Genomic DNA, 13,861 nt, shown 5'->3' with positions numbered 1-13,861 from the left:
GATGTACAGTCAGAATACCTGGATTTGAACCCTGATTCCCATGCTTACTGTATCACTGTGGGCAAGTTACTGAGTCTCTGAGACTCTGTTTTGTCATCTTTAAAATGGGGGTGGTAATACTACCAACACCAGCTTATTTTAGAGAAAACTATTTTTGTTGACTTTAAAGCACTATAAACATGGGGGTGTCTTTTGGAGCATTCCTCATCTTGAAACAGGGCACCCTTTACCCTATTTCCAAGAGAGCTGTTTGGCTGCCCAAAATCCACAGATTTTCTTGGGAGTCCAAAAATGCTACTCACTTTCTATCCTAGATTTCTTTTACTACAGTTGGCCATATATGTTGTTCTTCTTTTTTTTTAACCCTACATTCTATCTTAGAATCAATCCTGTGTATTGGCTCCAAGGCAGAAGAGCTGCAAGGGCTAGGTAATGGGGGTCAAGTGACTTGCCCAGGGTCACACAGCTAGGAAGTGTCTGAGGCCAGATTGGAATACCAAGTGCTTTGAGAGTAGGGGTGTCCAACTCTAATAGGAATGGGGATCCCTAAACCAGACAAGAATCTTTACAGGCTGCATACTGAATGAGGAAACCACATATTGGCATTATCTGTCTTGTATTTTTTTATTTCTCGATTACATTTTCTTGGGAATGTTGTGGGCTGTATCTTCACTTGGGCTGCATGACTGACACCTCTGTTCTAGAAGATAAGCACAGCAAATAGAGTGGGACTCAGAGCCAGCAAAACTGGGGAGTTCAGGTCCCATTTTTTCCCCCCAACAGCTGGTCAGAAACCACCAGTTTATTGAATGAAAAACCCAACAGCAACTCACCCTCTACCCATGACCCACCCAAGAAAGCAGCTGAGCCCAGGCAAAGTGCTTTGAACAGCAGAATTGGTTCACAGGACTGGAGGGCACAAGAGAGCTAAGAGGGGAGAATGCCTTTCTGTCCAAACCTCTGGGATAGGGATGAGCTCAGAAGTAGGAAGGGGGTCTCGGTGGGCAGAACAATGCCTGGAGGACCCAGCACTTGGAGTTCAATCCCCCCATCCCTGTGATCTCTATGACACGGGGTCAGTCACTTAACCTCTTAGTGCTCTGGGAAGCTCCCAAGATTATTGGTTGTAGGAAAGGTGCCAGCCTTCATTGACAGAGGGAGTTTCCTCACCTAGGAGTTCTCTGTGTCAGGGAAATCCTGGGTCCGGTTCTGGTCCCTGTGCAACCAAGTCTGAGGCCCTGGAGATACATCAAAACAAAAAAAATTCCTTTACATTCCCTTGCAGATAAGGTAAGGCCAAGCGCCGTGAGAGTGGCCAAGGAACATTTTTGGAGCTTTTAGTTAACAAAAGAGCAGAAACTTAGACTAAACACCAACTGTGTGCCGAGCCCATTCACATCTTCTTAAGAGCCTGAGATTGGGTAGTATTGAACTGGAAAGACCAGCCATGGGCCAAAATGGCAATGGGCCATGTTTTTCAGCCCAAGTGAGGGGGTGCAATCCCCGGGGCTGCCCAGCTCCCCCTGCCCTGTCACCCGGATTTCTCCTATGCATTGTCTTGGAGTGGTTGGTTGGCAGGGGAAACAACTGTTTGTGTACAAAGTAGCTTCATGGCATTCAAGATTCTCAGATATCATAATGGGCCTTGCACAATGAAGAACCCAGAGAACAAGGCAGCCTTGGCATCTTCTGTGTTTTCTTTTCTTCCTTTTTTATTTTTAAAAAACCATTACCTTCCATCTTGGAATCATTTCTGTGTATTAGTTCCAAGGTAGAAGAGTGGTAAGTGCTATGCAAGGGGAGTTAAGTGACTGGGCCAGGGTCACACAGCAAGGAACTGTCTGTACCTTCTATTTTCTTTTTGAGTTTCCTCATCCCTCCTGGCTTCTGACCCTTTACTTTAGAGCTGCAGGAACGAATACCAACATGGACTGGGGGCCAAGGGGAAGAAAGGTGTTTGGGGCTGAGGGTTTCATAAACGTTATGGCAGAACAGAACAGTGGAAGAAGCCAAGTGGGGTTAACACCTGGGTTTTTGGTCCCACCTCTTCTGCTGGCTCATTGTCTGACCTTAGCCAGATCCCTTCTCTTCTGCCTCATTTTCCCCTCTATAAAATGAGAGTGGGATTACATGCTCCCTAAGGACTCTTCCAACTCTGAAACTTTTATCTTCCATGACTTAACATTCCTTCCAGTTTGAGAGTCGTCCAGTCAAGTGCAAATACTTGGTCCTTCTGTCTTATGACTAGGAAATTCCTAAACTCCACTGAATCAGAGTTCAGATGATCATAGATCCCTCCTGAGGATTCTCAAACCTTTTAGGAGGCAGTCAGGTGGTGCAGCGAATAGAGCACCAGGCCTGGTGTCAGGAAGACCTCGGTTCAAATCCATCCTCAGATACTAACTGTGTGACCCTGGGCAAGTCACTTAACACTGTGTCTCAGTTTCCTCATCTGTCAAATGAGCTGAAGGGAAAAAAAGGCAAACTGCTCCAGTAGCTTTGCCAAGGAAACTCCAAATGGGGCCATAAAAAGTTGGATGTGACTGAAGAACCGCCTACTGATTCCCAGAAGAAATGGAAGGGGCCAGAAAGCCCAAGTGCCAGTGACCAGATCTAGGGGCAAAAGGAATGGGGGACAGTGGATCTTGTATTGGGAGGAGGAAGAGGAGTTGTGAGCGGCTGCTCCTATGCTTCCCTCTCTTTCTGGGAAAGTGACTTAATCATCTATAAACATCTACTCTCCTTGGTGTAGGACGCTCTGTCTCTGCTGCAAGGCTGGGGGAGGACTAGAAAAGGATAGACACACTCATAGCTAACCAATGTTCATGTATACAGAGTCTGGCACAGGGGGAAGGACAAGTAGGTGGCACAGTAGGCAGAGCACCAGACCTGGAGTCAGGAAGACCTGAGCTCAAACCAGGCCCTAGATGCTATCTGTGTGAACCTGGGCAAGTCATTTGACTCTGTTTGCCTCAGTTTCCCCTTCTATAAAATGAACTGGAGAAGGAAATGATAAACCGGGCACGTATCTTTGCCAAGAAAACCCCAAATGGGATCACTAAGGGTTAAGGCATGACTGAAAAAAATGACTAAAACAACAGTGGGAAGAGCACTAGATTTGGGGTTTGGGGGAACCTAGCTTCAAATTCACTCTTATCACCTATGTGACCTTGAGCAGTATCCTAACCCTTACAACTCTAAATCTCTGATCTTATGTGTCCCCTCAGTTTTTCACTTATATTTTATATTTATACATAATATAATATAAAATAATTGATATTCTATCATATATTTCACTTCTATTCAGACACAGCCCTAGCTACCCACACACGCCTAGATACAAAATAGTAGTAACACCTCACATTTATATAGATCTATATTCTTTCTAGTTGTGTGACCTTGGGCAAGTCATTTAACCTTCTTTGCCTCAGTTTCCTCATCTGTCAGTTGAACTGGAGAAGGAAATGATGAAACCACTCCAGGATCTTTTCTAAAAGACCCCCAAATGTGGTCACCAAGAGTAAGGCATGACTGAAAAATGACTGAAATACAACAACTCTGTGAGTTGTGTCATTATCCTCATTTTACAGAGGAGGAAACTGAGCTTTGGAGAGGTAGACATATTGCTCATATATCCCAGTAGTCTACTGACTCCAAAATGTTCTTTCCTCTCCATCAGCACATTCCTAAACATACATGAATACACATATACACGTATTCATATGTATATAAATATCCTCATATAGGCATAGACAATCTATATACTCTATATGCACTTGCATAGATGCACAAATGCATGCAAAAAATGCACATAGTCCTTTTGCACAGACTCCATTAAAGGCTAACAGGACTTTGCCTTCACAGCATAAAATACAGGGCTTCAGTAAGTTCTCCCCACCTGAAGATTCCCCCTTCTGCTTGTTTGTCTCATTACCTGAAACACCAGCTTTGGAGCCTCATCCTTGGGGTACCCTCTACTACCCTCTGTAGTTTCTTCCATTAAAATGGGACCATCCCCTTCCTTAGCAGATGCCCCACAGTCCTTCCCAGCACCTCTGTGTGAATAAGTTTGTTGGGACATTTTCCTCTGGGATGGCCCCAGGCTCTGGTTATGGGGGTGGTGCTGGAGTTCTCTCAAGTGGGCCAAAGGACACAGAAGGGGTAGGCTGAAGAGAGTTTTGACTCACTTCCCAATTTCATCCAGGGCCAGACCCAAACCTTTCTTCAGAGGGCTGGGTACCTTCTCATCCCCTTTTCTCTTTTCCTCCTTTCTGGCACAGTTCGGAAAGCCTCAGACCTTTCTGAATTCTACCAAAAGCCGACAAGGGCTTTAGAACATAAGGTGTCAACGCTGAAAGAATCATAGAACACATCCAAGCCTAGAAAAGATTAGACCTCAGAGAGGACCTAGTGACCACCTGCCTCACCAGGGAAACTAAGGTCTGGAGGATTGAGGAGCTTGTCAGAATCGAAAAACCAAGGGCTGGGACTAACTCTCAGGACTCATTTTTTAAAAAAAGAGCATGAAGGAGTTAAATGGCTGGGAAAGTGGCCAACTTGTGCCCTTCTGACCTGGAATCTCTGGACTTTAGGTCCAGGACATCCTGATTACTTTTAGTTGCATGTTACCATCTCTGCTTCACCTCAATAATTTTATTCCTTCAGCTTGATACTAGTACAGTGTCCTGTTCACCTCTCGCCTGGACTAACAGTCTGTTCTAATTGATCTCTGCTAATCTCTCCTCTTTACTCAATTCTCTCCACTTCTGCCAGGGCAATCTTCCTATTGCACGGGTCTCTCTGGTGACTCCCATTTTCAAAACAAAACAAAACTTTCAATGGCTCCCCATTGTCTACAGGACGAGGTCCAAATTCCTCAATCTGATATTCAAGGATCATGAAGAGCCTGGATACCTTTTTATACTTCTTTTTCTCGATGCTCTTTGGTCAAATGGGACTACATAATTCCTCCATCTAATCTTATCCTTTCTACCTACTGTACCTATTGAAATCCTGGTAGGCTCAGGCAACAATTCCTCCAGGAAACTTCCTGATCTGATCCCTATATAACTCCAGGATCCCAGAAAGTGGGTTAGAGTATTCAGGGAAAGCACTCTGGGGGAAATAGTCTGTTTAGAACAATAAGAGCTCTCTGTCTCTGACTGCTGGCTTTCAGCCCAACCTGCCTTGTTGGTTCTACTTCAGACCTCTAATCTGTGTAGTGACATTGTGAATTAACACAGTGTTCCTGCAGAACCGAAGGGACCTTCTGCAGACTCGTGGGTCTTCCGTGGAGGCTTTCTGGGTAGATAGTTCTCATCCTCCTGGACTTTGCTGCAACATTTGGCATTGTTTGCCTCCTCCTCTTAGATACTCTCTCCTCTGGCTTCTGTGTGGAACATTACCCTTTTCTAATTCCCCTCTTTTTTGCCTGACTGTTCTTTCCAAACTTCTTTAAATGGGTTATTATCATCCTGCTACTTCCCACCCTCCAAGGATCTGTCCTTGGCCCTCTTCTCTTCTCTTCTCTTCTCTTCTCTTCTCTTCTCTTCTCTTCTCTTCTCTTCTCTTCTCTTCTCTTCTCTTCTCTTCTCTTCTCTTCTCTTCTCTTCTCTTCTCTTCTCTTCTCTTCTCTTCTCTTCTCTTCTCCCTATGATCTCATCTGATCTCATCTCAGTCACAGGTTCAAGTATTATCTTTATGCAAATGACTCCCAGATCTTTAAATCCAACTCTGTTCTCTTCCCAGTATTCTAGTCCCAGGTCTCCAACTACCAGATGAGTATCACCATTTTGGATGTCCTGCTTGGCATCTCAGACTTGACATGTAGCAACCTGAACTCATCTTCTTCTCCACATAACTTGTCCCTCCCTCCCAACTTTCCTCTTTCTGTTGCCTGCTTTGCTTTCCTCCCAAGGTTGAAACCTGACTCTTCTCTCTCCCTCACACATCAGAGTCAGTCTGTTGCCAAGGCCTGCCTCTTCTGCCTCCTGAAAATCTCTTCCATCCCTCCCTTGTCTTCACTCACATGGCCTCCACTCCAGTTCAGCCCTTCATTACCACTTACTTAAACAATTATAATAGCTTTCTAATTGGCCTCCCTGACTTCAATCTCTCCCCTTTTCAATTCAGGCTTCACACAGCTGCCAAAATCATCTTCCTATGGAACAGGTCTGACCATGTCACTCCCCTGATCAAAAACCTTTAGAAATTCAGCTCTTCTTCTAAGATAAAATGTTATCTCCTTAACCTGCCTTTTTTGTTTGTTTGTTTTCTTGATTTAAAAAAATAACTCTTACCTTCTGTCTTTAAATCAATACTGTGTATTGGTTCCAAGGTGGAAGAGCATTAAAGCCTGGGCAATTGGGGTGAAGTGATTTGCCCACGGTCTCGCAGCTAGGTCAGATTTAAACCCAGGACCTTTCATTTCCAGCATTTCAGTCTGCTGAGCCGTCTAAATGTCCTTTAGGCTCACTTTTAGGGCCCTCTGCAATCTGGCTTTGTTTTGTCTTTCTGGCTTTATTTTACACTTCTCCCCTTCAAAAACACACTTTCCAACCGTGTTGGGCTACTACTTCCCTGTACCTGGCCTAAGATCTTGGAATCACAGCTCCAGGGTTGGAAGGGTCCGTTAGGGTCTGTGTGGTCAAACTGCCTCCTTTTACAGAGTATGCAAAGGAGACAAGTGACTTGCCCATTGTTTTTCAGGTAGTGAGTGGTACATCTGTGCCCTCTTCTACTTCCATGTATTTGTTGAAGTTGTCTCCCGTGTTTGGAATGCATTCCTTCTGCCTTTCAGAATAGCCTTCTTTCAATGCTCAGTCAAAGTGTCATCTCTTCCATAGTCTTCCTTGATGTTCTTCCTCTCTAACCTTCCAGAAAATTCCTTCTTCCTCAGATTTTCACAGATCACTTTATTCGAATCTCTCCTTTACCTTGTTACCCTAACATATTATACGTACATGTGTACATGCCATATCTTTCCCAATATCCTCTCAGCTCCTGGAGGGACAAGTAATCAGTCCTTTTTCCCCCCCTTGTATTCCCAGGCTTAGCACAGTACTTTGCATTGGGTAGTTACTTAATAAAGTAATAAATAAATAAATAATGAAAATACTTAAAATAAAAATAAAATATTGCCAAGCATGGACGAGAATCCTAAAGGATAAGAAAACATGGAGGTTCTGAGATCTGCCACAAATAAAAATAGGATGAAATTCTGTAGTTGCTTACAACTATAATTCAGGTGTAGTATAAGGAGTTTTTGCTGTTGTTTTGACTCTTTTCTAACTCCTTGTGACTCCATATGGGGCTTTCTTAGCAAAGATAATGATTGGTTTGCCAGTTTTTTCTCCAGTGTATTAATGCAAACAGGAATTTAGTGACTTGCCCAGGATCCTAGAGCCAGAGAATGTCTGAGGCCAGATTTGAACTTGGGTCTTCTTGACTGGAGGCCCAACACTCTGTCTATTGTGCCACCTAGCTGCACTACAGCGAAAGAACTTGGATTCATATCAAGATTGTGCCACTTACTATCTGTTTACACTTGGGCAAATCACTTAGAAGCCTCTCTGGGCCTGTTTTCTCCCTTGTAAAATGAGGAGGTTGGGCTGGGTGACCTCTGAAGGCCCTTTCAGTTCTAAAATTATGATCTTAGGATCCCCAGATTCCATGAAGGCTCTGCCTCTGTAGGCTTTCCAAGGAAGTTTGTAGGTGTAGGAATGAACCAGTGAGGATATGGGCCTTGTCTTTTATAAACTTAGATCCCTCCGCCAGGGTACCGGGCTGCGCACACAGTAGACACAGTAGTTGTTCATTTCGTTTCCATTGAAGGCCTTCCGAGAAATACAGCGTATTCCATGGGCAGGGTATTGGGAGCCTGACACTTCGAGGCCCTGCTCAGCCTCCCTGCCTTACCCAAGAGGGGAACGTGGTGGGCGATCATTTCCCAGGGCAGAGCCTGAGAAGGGGCCAGGGAGCCGGTGGAAGCATGCACCCCACCCATCAGACCTTCGGGGAGCTGGCCTGTCACAGCTCCTGCAGCTGGCCACCTTCCACTTCACCGAGACCTGACAGGAGCTCTCGGAGGTGGGGTGGGAGGGAGAGGCTCCTGGAGGAACCCGAAGCACACAGAGGGACTGCCGGGGCGGCCGAGGGGTGGGGGTGGGGGTGGGAACGGGGCCAGGGCCAAACAGGGCAGACGCTCTCTGGGCCCCCAAGGAGGGTTAAACCAAATCAAACACAAAGCAGCCACCCCGGCCCGCCCCACGGATGGCGGAGGCGCCCTGAAAAACTGGTCTTGTGGGGCGGCTGGACTGCATTCCTAGCCCTCGCGGGAGGGAGGGCGGGCGGGTGCCGGCGAGTATATAAGAAGCCCTGAGCTGGCTGAGGCTGCGAGCGCCCACGGCGCCCTGGGGTAACCACTATCCCCGTGGGTCGGACCAAGCCAGGCAGCTCCCCAGCGGGACTCCGAAGACTGAGGTCCCGGCCTCCAAGCACCCCTCCACTGCCTTCTCCTGTCCGGCCAGCACAGAATGAGGCTTCACGTCGAAGGCGCTGGGGCTGGAGGCCGGGAAACCGCATAGCCACGGGTGAGAGGGGGGTCCCAGAGCCTAGGGGTACCAGGAACACCAAGGCACAGTCTTCGGGGATGAGGCAGGGGGCGAAGTAGCGAGGGAGAGACTCCTGGGACTCTGCAGGCTCTCAATGGAAGACTAGGTAATGTTTGAGGGCCGAGGACGGCTTTGCGTAGGTAGCTCAGTCTCGTCTAGATTTAGATTTACTCTGTGGTTAGGGGAGGGCAGGTTGCGGGGGAAGCACAGGACCAGAAGACCAGATTGCGCTGGGGGCGCAGCGCCGAAGGACAGAGTTGGCCGAGAGGAAGGCTTGCGGCTGGGCAGGGGTTGCTACTGGTTAGGCTGCTCCACGCTGCAGATCCTGGCTGGGGAGGCTTGTGTAGGGGAACCCTGGCAGAGGAATCCTAAGATTTGGGGCTGGAAGGGAGCTTAGACAGCGTCTGCTCCTTCCGACTTGAGAGCTGATCAGGCGATCAGGGCACCGTGGGGGACATCGGAGCTAGCTTCTGCTCTGGGTAGGGGATCTTCGGGAGAGATCAAGATGGGTGTCTTGGGAAAGAGGCGCGGGGGTGGGGCTGCAAGACCGGCTTAGGCGTGGCAGAATGGGCGAAGGCCCTGACCTGAGTTCTTTTTCTCATTAGGTTTGAGCTAGAACTTCAGCTGCCGTCTGGAGGATGCAAGTTTCGGCGAGGGGAGACCTGGATGGGCTTTTCGACCCAGACTCAGCTGCCCTGGTCCAGTGGTTCTTAACAGTTCAACAGTTCTGTGTAGAGATTGTGAAATGTTTAGGACCACTTGATCTGGGTAGGCATCTTCTGCCGGCAGACCCGCCCACCCCGCCCGCGCCTGGGGCCGCCGCGCCCAACCTCGGTCCCACCTGAGCCCAGCCCCGTTCCACCCAGGGCAAGCGGGCGCCCGCCCAGACGTAGCTGCGTTCTCACGGCCCCGTCAGGGCATCTGGGGTCGAACGTGGGGGTGGCCAGGGAGCGGGGGTGAGGGCGCGGAGCCTCGGGGAGAGGGAGGCGACAACCAGGGAAGGAACTTGTTTCCCAAGGTGGAGGTGCTGAGCTGGGACGACATCATATTCGTCGTTTCTCATTCCTACACCCTCAATCTCTCTCTGTTTCTCTCTCTCTCTGTCTCTGTCTGTCTGTCTGTCTGTCTGTCTGTCTGTCTGTCTGTCTGTCTGTCTCTCACATACACTCGGTGGGTGTCCCTCTCCTACATGCACCCCAAACCTCAAAAAACTGTGAAATCTCAGAACTGGAAGGGGCCTCCTATCCTGGAGGACTTCTGGATTCATTAGCTGTTTGAAGACTGCCTGCCAAGTTACTTGGTCTTCTGGAAAGTGAAGCTGTGAGGCCCAGGGCCTGGTGGTGTGGCCAGAGAGCTGCCCTTCCAGTCTACAAGTCCTGTCTCTGCTCCATAGTGGGTGTATAACTCAGGCCAAGTTACTAAGTAGCTCTTAACCAGCCAATTTAATTTCTGAGAAAGTGTTGATATGCCTGGGAGAGGGGAATTTTTTTACCCTGAGCTCCCTACTCCGGTAGAATCACAGGTGTGGGTCAAAAAATATGGATAATGCTATTCACTTTCCTTCTGTCAGGGCCCATGTGAAGAAAGTGTTTTGTAAATCTAAGACTGTGGAAACGCTATGAAATGGAACCTGACTCCCAGAAAGATGAATTGTCCTATCTTGTGGCAAAAAAAAAAAAAAAGATTTGTTTTAATTGGTCCCAAAGTCTTGGAAAATGGGTACAAGTTAAAAGAAAGCAGATTTGACTGGCTATTGGAAGAAACCTCCCAATAATTAGAGCCAGACAAAAATAGCATCAGCTAGCCCAGGAAGAAAGGATTTTCTGGTTTACTGAAGATCTTCAAGCCAGGGTTTTAATGGCATTTTACTGGAATTGTAGCCATGTACCCATGCAATGGGGAAAAAATTGGAGTTAGGTTAAAATACCAACTCTACCAATCACACCCAGGTGACCTTAAGCAAATCATCCTGGATCTGTGGGCCTTAGTTTCCTCATCTTGTAAGATGAGGATGTTAGACTGCATTTAGATTCCTTCAATCTCTGTTCCTGTTAACCTAGGTAGAGATTGTGCTGGGTATCCCCAAACTCTGAGGTACTAGGATTCTGTGATTTGTACCTGTGTCAAACATGGAAGCCAAAACAAGAACCCAAGACTCCTTGATTCACAATCTAAATCTGTTTCTATCACCCAGAATAGCTTGTTAAATACAGTATTCCCACCCCTATACATAGTTGCTTGACATTAGAGCATAGATTCTGACACTGCAGGAGATTTTACAGTTTAAGTAGTCTAAACTCTTCTTTGAACAGATGGAGAAACTGAGACCCAAGAGTAAAAGAGACAGATTCAAGATCATGTAGCCAGTGAGTAGCACAGCATGTTTTGTGCACACCTCACAGTCATTGAACATCTATTCAATTTAAAACTGAAGACCATTAATTTTTCCCTTCCTAGATTCCCAGAATCTTGGAGCTAAAAGGGACCTGGTTGAGTATCTAGTCCAACTGCTGCATTAGCTTTATTTTTTTTTTCAGACTTGTACTTTCTGTTCTAGAAACATCTCTAAGACAGTAGGGCAAAGTCTTTACTGACTTGCCCAAGGTCATACAGCTAGGACATGTCTGAGGCCAAATTTGAACCCTGGTCATCATTACAAAAAAAATGCAGATAATCCTATTCACATTCCTTCTCTCAGGGCCCTTTGTGAAGAAAGTGTTTTGAAACTCTAAGGTTCTACAGAAGCCACTTAGCTTGCCCCAATTATAGGCTTTAGAGATAGAAAGGGACATTAGAGATCTTATAGACCAGTCCTCTCCTTTTACAGTTGAAGGAACTGAGGCCTGGGGAAGTTAAAGTAATGTCCTTAAGGTTATAGAGGTGAGTGGCTGAGTAAGTGTTTGAACCCAGATCCTATGATTCCAAATCAAGCCCTCTGCATCATCTTAACCAAGCGCCTGGCTAGAATTCTCCTGTGGGGCAACTTCTATGAATATCTGATCCTTGTCAAAGTCAAGAAAAGTTGAGCTGTCTTCTGAGAGAGGAGAAGAGAGAAGTGTATTAGGGCCCTACCTGTGTGTTGGAGGTAGGTGACTTGAGGAGTAGAGAAGTTGGAGCTGAAGCATGTCTTTTCCATGTTTTCCAGTTTAACTGGTACCTCTTAAGGACTTCATCCCACTCTAACAGCCCATTACAGTAAGGTGTGGGGTTCATCCTTCACACAGGTAAAGGAACATATAAAATGGAATGGTAAGAAGACTGGACTTGGAGTTAGAAAAAACTGAGTTCCTATCTTGACTCTGACACTAGCAATGAGGTAGCTTTAGAAAAATCTCTGAGGCCGCGTTCTCCTCTTTCAAAGGGTGTCTAATAATACTTCTCCCTGTCTTAAGGGGATAAGTAGGAGGAAAAGATCTGGCAAATCTTAAGGTGCTACCATAGTAAAAGTAAAAGTTAGGATTGGGATCCCACAGGGGTCATCCATATCTATTTTTTTTTTTAATGCTTCTGTCTTAGAATCAATGCTGCATACTGACTGCATACTGGCAAGGGCTAGGCAATGGGGGTTAAGTGACTTGTCCAGGGTCACACAGCCAGGAAATGTCCAAGGCCAGATTTGTACTAGGACCTGCTATCTCTAAGCCTGACTTTTAATCCACGGAGCTACCTAGCTGCTCCCTCACATCTATGTTCTAAGGAAGCCTTCCCTTGCTCTTCAGTCCCTGCCTCCTCTTCACCTACTGGTAGAGCTGGGGTGTAGGCCATTCCTCCCTGGGGTGTGGCTCTCTCTTCCATTTCTGTAGCTTGGTTGTGTTGGTCAGGGACTTGGGAAATGCCTTTTCCATTGACCCTACCAGTATCAATGTGGTATGATGGAAAAAGCACTAGATTTGAGGTGGTGGAGCCTGATTGAGATCTGCAGCTGCCAACTGACCAGCTAATTGATCTGACCAAGTTCTCTTTCTTCAATTTTCTCTCTTTCAAAATGTGGATAATGTTTGTACCTCGTACCTCTCTCATACTGTGGTATGAAAAACATCTTGTAAAGTGCTTCATAAATGTTTCTTTCCTACTTCTGTAAACGTTGGTGGTAGAAATGTGAGTGGTGGCGGCCCTCATGGGGCAGCTAGATGGAACAATGGATAGAGTAGTAGTGTCAGGAAGACTCCTCTTCCAGAGTTCAAATCCAGTCTCAGACCCTTAGTAACTTCGACGGTAGGCAAGTCCCTTAACTCTGTTTGCCTTAGTTTCCTCCTCTGTCAAATGAGCTGGAGAAAGAAATGGCAAACTAGTCCAGGAACTTTGCCAAGAAAATCCCCTAATGAGTCATGAAGAGTCAAGTGTGACTGAAACAACTATACAACAGTCATTATTTAAGCCAATTCTCTTCTCTGGCTGACAATTCTCCACTTTGCTTTGCTGCTTGCATTGCCTGAAGTTCTACCAAAAAATTCGGGTTTTCAAATGCTTTTTAAAATGAAGTACCACCCACAGGGTTAATAGGGACCTGTTGGTCATTTATATAATAGATTTGGAGCTAGAAGGGGCTTGTAGAGACCATTTGGCTTAATGACCTCATTTTTGGAAGCCCGGAGAATTTAAGCAGATTATCCAACTTGAACGGGTGGCAGAGTCAGAATTCAAACTCATGTACTTGACTCCAAATCTAGAGCCCTTCCCACTAGATCATGATACACAATAATGTGAGTTCCTTTAATGAAATCCCTTCTGACCTCATACCTTCACTGATTAAAAGAATGAGAATTGGCATGATAATAGGGAATATGTACAGAATATTGTATTCATTTTGACTTTTGTGTTTTCTGGGTCTGAGCAGGGTTGAAGGAAGAGATAGTACTTTTTGGGCAACACAATGTGGATCCTGGTGAAAGAGAGGAGAATGAGCATCTGAAGGTGGTGAGACCCAAACAAAAGAAAGGGAGGCCACCAGAGATGGTCCGTTGTAGTATGGAAGAAGTAGTCCTCACCTTAGATTCAGAAACCTGGGCTGAAGGTCTGATTTTGCCTACTATGCTTATGTTCATAACTAGAACAACATAAAAAGAGTTGTTTACACAAGGCCCTCAAAAACCCCTCCTGGAGGGAGAGGGAGGGAATTGAAAGCCAGACCTAGAGATGGGAGATCCTGAGTTCAAATCTAACCTCAGACATTTCCTAGCTGTGTGACCCTGGGCAAGTCACTTAGCCCCCATTGCCTAGCTCTTATGGCTCATCTGCCATAAAACCAA

At 46.3% G+C, this 13,861-nt stretch overlaps 1 long non-coding RNA gene and 1 other non-coding gene across 2 annotated transcripts; both read left to right on the top strand.

The window, feature by feature from the left end:
- The first annotated feature begins 8,406 nt into the window (after positions 1-8,406).
- LOC130456347 (uncharacterized) lies at positions 8,407-10,331 on the top strand. The gene is made up of 2 exons (XR_008915060.1): positions 8,407-8,591; positions 9,218-10,331. It is a non-coding gene; the product is annotated as an uncharacterized LOC130456347 (long non-coding RNA).
- On the top strand, positions 9,301-9,381 carry MIR203 (microRNA mir-203). Its single transcript, NR_032191.1, has one exon. It is a non-coding gene; the product is annotated as a microRNA mir-203 (primary transcript).
- Positions 10,332-13,861: the final 3,530 nt, after the last annotated feature.

The sequence above is a fragment of the Monodelphis domestica genome, chromosome 1 (genome assembly GCF_027887165.1).
Source record: "Monodelphis domestica isolate mMonDom1 chromosome 1, mMonDom1.pri, whole genome shotgun sequence".
NCBI lineage: Eukaryota > Metazoa > Chordata > Mammalia > Didelphimorphia > Didelphidae > Monodelphis > Monodelphis domestica.
Note: the sequence above shows the minus strand (reverse complement) of the source record. Positions and strands in the feature narration are given on the sequence as shown.